This window comes from Aplidium turbinatum, chromosome 14 (genome assembly GCF_918807975.1).
Source record: "Aplidium turbinatum chromosome 14, kaAplTurb1.1, whole genome shotgun sequence".
NCBI classification, from domain to species: Eukaryota; Metazoa; Chordata; class Ascidiacea; order Aplousobranchia; family Polyclinidae; genus Aplidium; species Aplidium turbinatum.
Window position 1 is genome coordinate 23712202 of NC_137485.1, and position 11263 is coordinate 23723464.

The following is an 11263-nucleotide window of genomic DNA, read 5'->3' on the forward strand; positions in this document are numbered from 1 at the left end:
TTCGCAAAAAAAAATTATTTTTCACTGTATGAAATGTCTTAGAAAAATTTTAAAAATTTTTTTGAAAAGACAATTTTTTTCAATAATGTTCATTTTTAGTACGTAAAAAAACTTTCTTAGACAATTTCTAATGACGTTAGTTCCAAACTAAAAGAATTAGATAGTTTCGCAAAAAAAAATTATTTTTCACTGTATGAAATGTCTTGGAAATCTTTTTTTGAAAAGACAATTTTTTTTCAATAATGTTCATTTTTAGTACGTAAAAAAACTTTCTTAGACAATTTTTAATGACGTTAGTTCCAAACTAAAAGAATTAGATAGTTTCGCAAAAAAAAATTGTTTTTCACTGTATGAAATGTCCTGGAAAAAATTTTTTGAAAAGACACTTTTTTTTAAATAATGTTCACTTTTAGTACGTAAAAAACTTTCTTAGACAATTTTTAATGACGTTAGTTCCAAACTAAAAGAATTAGATAGTTTCGCAAAAAAATATTATTTTTCACTGTATGAAATGTCTTGGAAATTTTTTTTTGAAAAGACAATTTTTTTTCAATAATGTTCATTTTTAGTACGTAAAAAAACTTTCTTAGACAATTTTTAATGACGTTAGTTCCAAACTAAAAGAATTAGATAGTTTCGCAAAAAAAAATTATTTTTCACTGTATGAAGTGTCTTGGAAAAATTTTTGAAAATTTTTTTTTGAAAGACAATTTTTTTTCAATAATGTTCACTTTTAGTACGTAAAATCTTTCTTAGACAGTTTTTAATGACGTTAGTTCCAAACTAAAAGAATTAGATAGTTTCGCAAAAAAAAATTATTTTTCACTGTATGAAATGTCTTAGAAAAAATTTTAAAAATTTTTTTGAAGAGACAATTTTTTTTCAGTAATGTTCACGTTTAGTACGTAAAAATACTTTCTTAGACAATTTTTAATGACGTTAGTTCCAAACTAAAAGAATTAGATAGTTTCGCAAAAAAAAATTATTTTTCACTGTATGAAATGTCTTGGAAAAATTTTTGAAAATTTTTTTTGAAAAGACAATTTTTTTTCAATAATGTTCATTTTTAGTACGTAAAAAAACTTTCTTAGACAATTTTTAATGACGTTAGTTCCAAACTAAAAGAATTAGATAGTTTCGCAAAAAAAAATTATTTTTCACTGTATGAAATGTCTTGGAAAAATTTTTTTGAAAAGACAATTTTTTTTCAATAATGTTCACTTTTAGTACGTAAAAAAACTTTCTTAGACAATTTTTAATGACGTTAGTTCCAAACTAAAAGAATTAGATAGTTTCACAAAAAAAAATTATTTTTCACTGTATGAAATGTCTTGGAAAAATTTTTTTGAAAAGACAATTTTTTTTCAATAATGTTTATTTTTAGTACGTAAAAAAACTTTCTTAGACAATTTTTAATGACGTTACTTCCAAACTAAAAGAATTAGATAGTTTCGCAAAAAAAAACTATTTTTCACTGTATGAAATGTCTTAGAAAAATTTTTGAAAGTTTTTTTTGAAAAGACAATTTTTTTTCAATAATGTTCACTTTTAGTACGTAAAAAAACTTTCTTAGACAATTTTTAATGACGTTAGTTCCAAACTAAAAGAATTAGATAGTTTCGCAAAAAAAAATTATTTTTCACTGTATGAAATGTCTTCGAGAAATTTTTGAAAAATTTTTTTGAAAAGACAATTTTTTTTCAATAATGTTCACTTTTAGTACGTAAAAAAACTTTCTTAGACAATTTTTAATGACGTTAGTTCCAAACTAAAAGAATTAGATAGTTTCACAAAAAAAACTATTTTTCACTGTAGGAAATGTCTTAGAAAAGTTTTTGAAAAATTTTTTTGAAAAGACAATTTTTTTTCAATAATGTTCACTTTTAGTACGTAAAAAAAATTTCTTAGACAATTTTTAATGACGTTACTTCCAAACTAAAAGAATTAGATAGTTTCGCAAAAAAAAAATTATTTTTCACTGTATGAAATGTCTTAGAAAAATTTTTGAAAATTTTTTTTGAAAAGACAATTTTTTTTCAATAATGTTCACTTTTAGTACGTAAAAAAACTTTCTTAGACAATCTTTAATGACGTTAGTTCCAAACTAAAAGAATTAGATAGTTTCGCAAAAAAAATTATTTTTCACTGTATGAAATGTCTTGGAAAAATTTTTTGAAAAGACAATTTTTTTTCAATAATGTTCATTTTTAAAACATGAAAAAACTTTCTTAGACAATTTTTAATGACGTTAGTTCCAAAATAAAAGAATTAGATAGTTTCGCAAAAAAAAATTATTTTTCACTGTATGAAATGTCTTAGAAAAATTTTTGAAACATTTTTTTGAAAAGACAATTTTTATCAATAATGTTCACTTTTAGTATGTAAAAAAACTTTCTTAGACAATTTTTAATGACGTTACTTCCAAACTAAAAGAATTAGATAGTTTCGCAAAAAAAAATTATTTTTCACTGTATGAAATGTCTTAGAAAATTGTTTGAAAAATTTTTTTGGAAAGACAATTTTTTTTCAATAATGTTCACTTTTAGTACGTAAAAAAACTTTCTTAGACAATTTTTAATGACGTTAGTTCCAAACTAAAAGAATTAGATAGTTTCGCAAAAAAAAATTATTTTTCACTGTATGAAACGTCTTAGAAGAATTTTTGAAAAAGTTTTTTGAAAAGACAATTTTTTTTCAATAATGTTCACTTTTAGTACGTAAAAAAACTTTCTTAAACAATTTTTAATGACGTTAGTTCCAAACTAAAAGAATTAGATAGTTTCACAAAAAAAACTATTTTTCACTGTAGGAAATGTCTTAGAAAAGTTTTTGAAAAATTTTTTTGAAAAGACAATTTTTTTTCAATAATGTTCACTTTTAGTACGTAAAAAAAATTTCTTAGACAATTTTTAATGACGTTACTTCCAAACTAAAAGAATTAGATAGTTTCGCAAAAAAAAAATTATTTTTCACTGTATGAAATGTCTTAGAAAAATTTTTGAAAATTTTTTTTGAAAAGACAATTTTTTTTCAATAATGTTCACTTTTAGTACGTAAAAAAACTTTCTTAGACAATCTTTAATGACGTTAGTTCCAAACTAAAAGAATTAGATAGTTTCGCAAAAAAAATTATTTTTCACTGTATGAAATGTCTTGGAAAAATTTTTTGAAAAGACAATTTTTTTTCAATAATGTTCATTTTTAAAACATGAAAAAACTTTCTTAGACAATTTTTAATGACGTTAGTTCCAAAATAAAAGAATTAGATAGTTTCGCAAAAAAAAATTATTTTTCACTGTATGAAATGTCTTAGAAAAATTTTTGAAACATTTTTTTGAAAAGACAATTTTTATCAATAATGTTCACTTTTAGTATGTAAAAAAACTTTCTTAGACAATTTTTAATGACGTTACTTCCAAACTAAAAGAATTAGATAGTTTCGCAAAAAAAAATTATTTTTCACTGTATGAAATGTCTTAGAAAATTGTTTGAAAAATTTTTTTGGAAAGACAATTTTTTTTCAATAATGTTCACTTTTAGTACGTAAAAAAACTTTCTTAGACAATTTTTAATGACGTTAGTTCCAAACTAAAAGAATTAGATAGTTTCGCAAAAAAAAATTATTTTTCACTGTATGAAACGTCTTAGAAGAATTTTTGAAAAAGTTTTTTGAAAAGACAATTTTTTTTCAATAATGTTCACTTTTAGTACGTAAAAAAACTTTCTTAAACAATTTTTAATGACGTTAGTTCCAAACTAAAAGAATTAGATAGTTTCGCAAAAAAAAAAATATTTTTCACTGTATGAAATGTCTTGGAAAAATTTTTTTGAAAAGACAATTTTTTTTCAATAATGTTTATTTTTAGTACGTAAAAAAACTTTCTTAGACAATTTTTAATGACGGTAGTTCCAAACTAAAAAAATTAGATAGTTTCGCAAAAAAAAATTATTTTTCACTGTATGAAATGTCTTAGAAAAATTTTTTTTAAAGACAATTTTTTTTCAATAATGTTCATTTTTAGTACGTAAAAAAACTTTCTTAGACAATTTTTAATGACGTTAGTTCCAAACTAAAAGAATTAGATAGTTTCGCAAAAAAAAATTATTTTTCACTGTATGAAATGTCTTAGAAAAATTTTTGAAAAGTTTATTTGAAAAGACAATTTTTTTCAATAATGTTCACTTTTAGTACGTAAAAAAACTTTCTTAGACAATTTTTAATGACGTTAGTTCCAAACTAAAAGAATTAGATAGTTTCGCAAAAAAAAATTATTTTTCACTGTATGAAACGTCTTAGAAGAATTTTTGAAAAAGTTTTTTGAAAAGACAATTTTTTTTCAATAATGTTCACTTTTAGTACGTAAAAAAACTTTCTTAAACAATTTTTAATGACGTTAGTTCCAAACTAAAAGAATTAGATAGTTTCGCAAAAAAAAAATTATTTTTCACTGTATGAAATGTCTTGGAAAAATTTTTTTGAAAAGACAATTTTTTTTCAATAATGTTTATTTTTAGTACGTAAAAAAACTTTTTTAGACAATTTTTAATGACGTTACTTCCAAACTAAAAGAATTAGATAGTTTCGCAAAAAAAAACTATTTTTCACTGTATGAAATGTCTTAGAAAAATTTTTGAAAGTTTTTTTTGAAAAGACAATTTTTTTTCAATAATGTTCACTTTTAGTACGTAAAAAAACTTTCTTAGACAATTTTTAATGACGTTAGTTCCAAACTAAAAGAATTAGATAGTTTCGCAAAAAAAAATTATTTTTCACTGTATGAAATGTCTTCGAGAAATTTTTGAAAAATTTTTTTGAAAAGACAATTTTTTTTCAATAATGTTCACTTTTAGTACGTAAAAAAACTTTCTTAGACAATTTTTAATGACGTTAGTTCCAAACTAAAAGAATTAGATAGTTTCACAAAAAAAACTATTTTTCACTGTATGAAATGTCTTAGAAAAGTTTTTGAAAAATTTTTTTGAAAAGACAATTTTTTTTCAATAATGTTCACTTTTAGTACGTAAAAAAAATTTCTTAGACAATTTTTAATGACGTTACTTCCAAACTAAAAGAATTAGATAGTTTCGCAAAAAAAAATTAATTTTCACTGTATGAAATGTCTTAGAAAAATTTTTGAAAATTTTTTTTGAAAAGACAATTTTTTTTCAATAATGTTCACTTTTAGTACGTAAAAAAACTTTCTTAGACAATCTTTAATGACGTTAGTTCCAAACTAAAAGAATTAGATAGTTTCGCAAAAAAAAATTATTTTTCACTGTATGAAATGTCTTGGAAAAATTTTTTGAAAAGACAATTTTTTTTCAATAATGTTCATTTTTAAAACATGAAAAAACTTTCTTAGACAATTTTTAATGACGTTAGTTCCAAAATAAAAGAATTAGATAGTTTCGCAAAAAAAAATTATTTTTCACTGTATGAAATGTCTTAGAAAAATTTTTGAAACATTTTTTTGAAAAGACAATTTTTATCAATAATGTTCACTTTTAGTATGTAAAAAAACTTTCTTAGACAATTTTTAATGACGTTACTTCCAAACTAAAAGAATTAGATAGTTTCGCAAAAAAAAATTATTTTTCACTGTATGAAATGTCTTAGAAAAATTTTTGAAAATTTTTTTTGAAAAGACAATTTTTTTTCAATAATGTTCATTTTTAGTACGTAAAAAAACTTTCCTAGACAATTTTTAATGACGTTACTTCCAAACTAAAAGAATTAGATAGTTTCGCAAAAAAAAACTATTTTTCACTGTATGAAATGTCTTAGAAAAATTTTTGAAAAATTTTTTTGAAAAGACAATTTTTTTTCAATAATGTTCACTTTTAGTACGTAAAAAAACTTTCTTAGACAATTTTTAATGACGTTAGTTCCAAACTAAAAAAATTAAATAGTTTCGCAAAAAAAAAATTATTTTTTATTGTATGAAATGTCTTAGAAAATTTTGAAACATTTTTTTGAAAAGACAATTTTTTTTCAACAATGTTTAGTTTTAGTACGTAAAAAAACTTTTTTAGACAACTTTTAATGACGTTAGTTCCAAACTAAAAGAATTAGATAGTTTCGCAAAAAAAAATTATTTTTCACTGTATGAATAGTCTTAGAAAATTGTTTGAAAAATTTTTTTGGAAAGACAATTTTTTTTCAATAATGTTCACTTTTAGTACGTAAAAAAACTTTCTTAGACAATTTTTAATGACGTTAGTTCTAAACTAAAAGAATTAGATAGTTTCGCAAAAAAAAATTATTTTTCACTGTATGAAACGTCTTAGAAGAATTTTTGAAAAAGTTTTTTGAAAAGACAATTTTTTTTCAATAATGTTCACTTTTAGTACGTAAAAAAACTTTCTTAAACAATTTTTAATGACGTTAGTTCCAAACTAAAAGAATTAGATAGTTTCGCAAAAAAAAAAATATTTTTCACTGTATGAAATGTCTTGGAAAAATTTTTTTGAAAAGACAATTTTTTTTCAATAATGTTTATTTTTAGTACGTAAAAAAACTTTCTTAGACAATTTTTAATGACGTTAGTTCCAAACTAAAAGAATTAGATAGTTTCGCAAAAAAAAATTATTTTTCACTGTATGAAACGTCTTAGAAGAATTTTTGAAAAAGTTTTTTGAAAAGACAATTTTTTTTCAATAATGTTCACTTTTAGTACGTAAAAAAACTTTCTTAAACAATTTTTAATGACGTTAGTTCCAAACTAAAAGAATTAGATAGTTTCACAAAAAAAACTATTTTTCACTGTAGGAAATGTCTTAGAAAAGTTTTTGAAAAATTTTTTTGAAAAGACAATTTTTTTTCAATAATGTTCACTTTTAGTACGTAAAAAAAATTTCTTAGACAATTTTTAATGACGTTACTTCCAAACTAAAAGAATTAGATAGTTTCGCAAAAAAAAAATTATTTTTCACTGTATGAAATGTCTTAGAAAAATTTTTGAAAATTTTTTTTGAAAAGACAATTTTTTTTCAATAATGTTCACTTTTAGTACGTAAAAAAACTTTCTTAGACAATCTTTAATGACGTTAGTTCCAAACTAAAAGAATTAGATAGTTTCGCAAAAAAAATTATTTTTCACTGTATGAAATGTCTTGGAAAAATTTTTTGAAAAGACAATTTTTTTTCAATAATGTTCATTTTTAAAACATGAAAAAACTTTCTTAGACAATTTTTAATGACGTTAGTTCCAAAATAAAAGAATTAGATAGTTTCGCAAAAAAAAATTATTTTTCACTGTATGAAATGTCTTAGAAAAATTTTTGAAACATTTTTTTGAAAAGACAATTTTTATCAATAATGTTCACTTTTAGTATGTAAAAAAACTTTCTTAGACAATTTTTAATGACGTTACTTCCAAACTAAAAGAATTAGATAGTTTCGCAAAAAAAAATTATTTTTCACTGTATGAAATGTCTTAGAAAATTGTTTGAAAAATTTTTTTGGAAAGACAATTTTTTTTCAATAATGTTCACTTTTAGTACGTAAAAAAACTTTCTTAGACAATTTTTAATGACGTTAGTTCCAAACTAAAAGAATTAGATAGTTTCGCAAAAAAAAATTATTTTTCACTGTATGAAACGTCTTAGAAGAATTTTTGAAAAAGTTTTTTGAAAAGACAATTTTTTTTCAATAATGTTCACTTTTAGTACGTAAAAAAACTTTCTTAAACAATTTTTAATGACGTTAGTTCCAAACTAAAAGAATTAGATAGTTTCGCAAAAAAAAAAATATTTTTCACTGTATGAAATGTCTTGGAAAAATTTTTTTGAAAAGACAATTTTTTTTCAATAATGTTTATTTTTAGTACGTAAAAAAACTTTCTTAGACAATTTTTAATGACGGTAGTTCCAAACTAAAAAAATTAGATAGTTTCGCAAAAAAAAATTATTTTTCACTGTATGAAATGTCTTGGAAAAATTTTTTTTAAAGACAATTTTTTTTCAATAATGTTCATTTTTAGTACGTAAAAAAACTTTCTTAGACAATTTTTAATGACGTTAGTTCCAAACTAAAAGAATTAGATAGTTTCGCAAAAAAAAATTATTTTTCACTGTATGAAATGTCTTAGAAAAATTTTTGAAAAGTTTATTTGAAAAGACAATTTTTTTCAATAATGTTCACTTTTAGTACGTAAAAAAACTTTCTTAGACAATTTTTAATGACGTTAGTTCCAAACTAAAAGAATTAGATAGTTTCGCAAAAAAAAATTATTTTTCACTGTATGAAACGTCTTAGAAGAATTTTTGAAAAAGTTTTTTGAAAAGACAATTTTTTTTCAATAATGTTCACTTTTAGTACGTAAAAAAACTTTCTTAAACAATTTTTAATGACGTTAGTTCCAAACTAAAAGAATTAGATAGTTTCGCAAAAAAAAAAATATTTTTCACTGTATGAAATGTCTTGGAAAAATTTTTTTGAAAAGACAATTTTTTTTCAATAATGTTTATTTTTAGTACGTAAAAAAACTTTTTTAGACAATTTTTAATGACGTTACTTCCAAACTAAAAGAATTAGATAGTTTCGCAAAAAAAAACTATTTTTCACTGTATGAAATGTCTTAGAAAAATTTTTGAAAGTTTTTTTTGAAAAGACAATTTTTTTTCAATAATGTTCACTTTTAGTACGTAAAAAAACTTTCTTAGACAATTTTTAATGACGTTAGTTCCAAACTAAAAGAATTAGATAGTTTCGCAAAAAAAAATTATTTTTAACTGTATGAAATGTCTTCGAGAAATTTTTGAAAAATTTTTTTGAAAAGACAATTTTTTTTCAATAATGTTCACTTTTAGTACGTAAAAAAACTTTCTTAGACAATTTTTAATGACGTTAGTTCCAAACTAAAAGAATTAGATAGTTTCACAAAAAAAACTATTTTTCACTGTATGAAATGTCTTAGAAAAGTTTTTGAAAAATTTTTTTGAAAAGACAATTTTTTTTCAATAATGTTCACTTTTAGTACGTAAAAAAAATTTCTTAGACAATTTTTAATGACGTTACTTCCAAACTAAAAGAATTAGATAGTTTCGCAAAAAAAAATTAATTTTCACTGTATGAAATGTCTTAGAAAAATTTTTGAAAATTTTTTTTGAAAAGACAATTTTTTTTCAATAATGTTCACTTTTAGTACGTAAAAAAACTTTCTTAGACAATCTTTAATGACGTTAGTTCCAAACTAAAAGAATTAGATAGTTTCGCAAAAAAAAATTATTTTTCACTGTATGAAATGTCTTGGAAAAATTTTTTGAAAAGACAATTTTTTTTCAATAATGTTCATTTTTAAAACATGAAAAAACTTTCTTAGACAATTTTTAATGACGTTAGTTCCAAAATAAAAGAATTAGATAGTTTCGCAAAAAAAAATTATTTTTCACTGTATGAAATGTCTTAGAAAAATTTTTGAAACATTTTTTTGAAAAGACAATTTTTATCAATAATGTTCACTTTTAGTATGTAAAAAAACTTTCTTAGACAATTTTTAATGACGTTACTTCCAAACTAAAAGAATTAGATAGTTTCGCAAAAAAAAATTATTTTTCACTGTATGAAATGTCTTAGAAAAATTTTTGAAAATTTTTTTTGAAAAGACAATTTTTTTTCAATAATGTTCATTTTTAGTACGTAAAAAAACTTTCCTAGACAATTTTTAATGACGTTACTTCCAAACTAAAAGAATTAGATAGTTTCGCAAAAAAAAACTATTTTTCACTGTATGAAATGTCTTAGAAAAATTTTTGAAAAATTTTTTTGAAAAGACAATTTTTTTTCAATAATGTTCACTTTTAGTACGTAAAAAAACTTTCTTAGACAATTTTTAATGACGTTAGTTCCAAACTAAAAAAATTAAATAGTTTCGCAAAAAAAAAATTATTTTTTATTGTATGAAATGTCTTAGAAAATTTTGAAACATTTTTTTGAAAAGACAATTTTTTTTCAACAATGTTTAGTTTTAGTACGTAAAAAAACTTTTTTAGACAACTTTTAATGACGTTAGTTCCAAACTAAAAGAATTAGATAGTTTCGCAAAAAAAAATTATTTTTCACTGTATGAAATGTCTTAGAAAATTGTTTGAAAAATTTTTTTGGAAAGACAATTTTTTTTCAATAATGTTCACTTTTAGTACGTAAAAAAACTTTCTTAGACAATTTTTAATGACGTTAGTTCTAAACTAAAAGAATTAGATAGTTTCGCAAAAAAAAATTATTTTTCACTGTATGAAACGTCTTAGAAGAATTTTTGAAAAAGTTTTTTGAAAAGACAATTTTTTTTCAATAATGTTCACTTTTAGTACGTAAAAAAACTTTCTTAAACAATTTTTAATGACGTTAGTTCCAAACTAAAAGAATTAGATAGTTTCGCAAAAAAAAAAATATTTTTCACTGTATGAAATGTCTTGGAAAAATTTTTTTGAAAAGACAATTTTTTTTCAATAATGTTTATTTTTAGTACGTAAAAAAACTTTCTTAGACAATTTTTAATGACGTTAGTTCCAAACTAAAAGAATTAGATAGTTTCGCAAAAAAAAATTATTTTTCACTGTATGAAATGTCTTAGAAAAATTTTTGAAAAGTTTATTTGAAAAGACAATTTTTTTCAATAATGTTCACTTTTAGTACGTAAAAAAACTTTCTTAGACAATTTTTAATGACGTTAGTTCCAAACTAAAAGAATTAGATAGTTTCGCAAAAAAAAATTATTTTTCACTGTATGAAATGTCTTAGAAAAATTTTAAAAATTTTTTTGAAAAGACAATTTTTTTCAATAATGTTCATTTTTAGTACGTAAAAAAACTTTCCTAGACAATTTCTAATGACGTTAGTTCCAAACTAAAAGAATTAGATAGTTTCGCAAAAAAAAATTATTTTTCACTGTATGAAATGTCTTGGAAAAAATTTTTTGAAAAGACAATTTTTTTCAATAATGTTCATTTTTAGTACGTAAAAAAACTTTCTTAGACAATTTTTAATGACGTTAGTTCCAAACTAAAAGAATTAGATAGTTTCGCAAAAATAAAATTATTTTTCACTGTATGAAATGTCTTGGAAAAATTTTTTTGAAAAGACAATTTTTTTCAATAATGTTCATTTTTAGTACGTAAAAAAACTTTCTTAGACAATTTTTCATGACGTTAGTTCCAAACTAAAAGAATTAGATAGTTTCGAAAAAAAAAATTATTTTTCACTATAGGAAATGTCTTGGAAAATATTTTTTGAAAAGACACTTTTTTTTAAATAATGTTCACA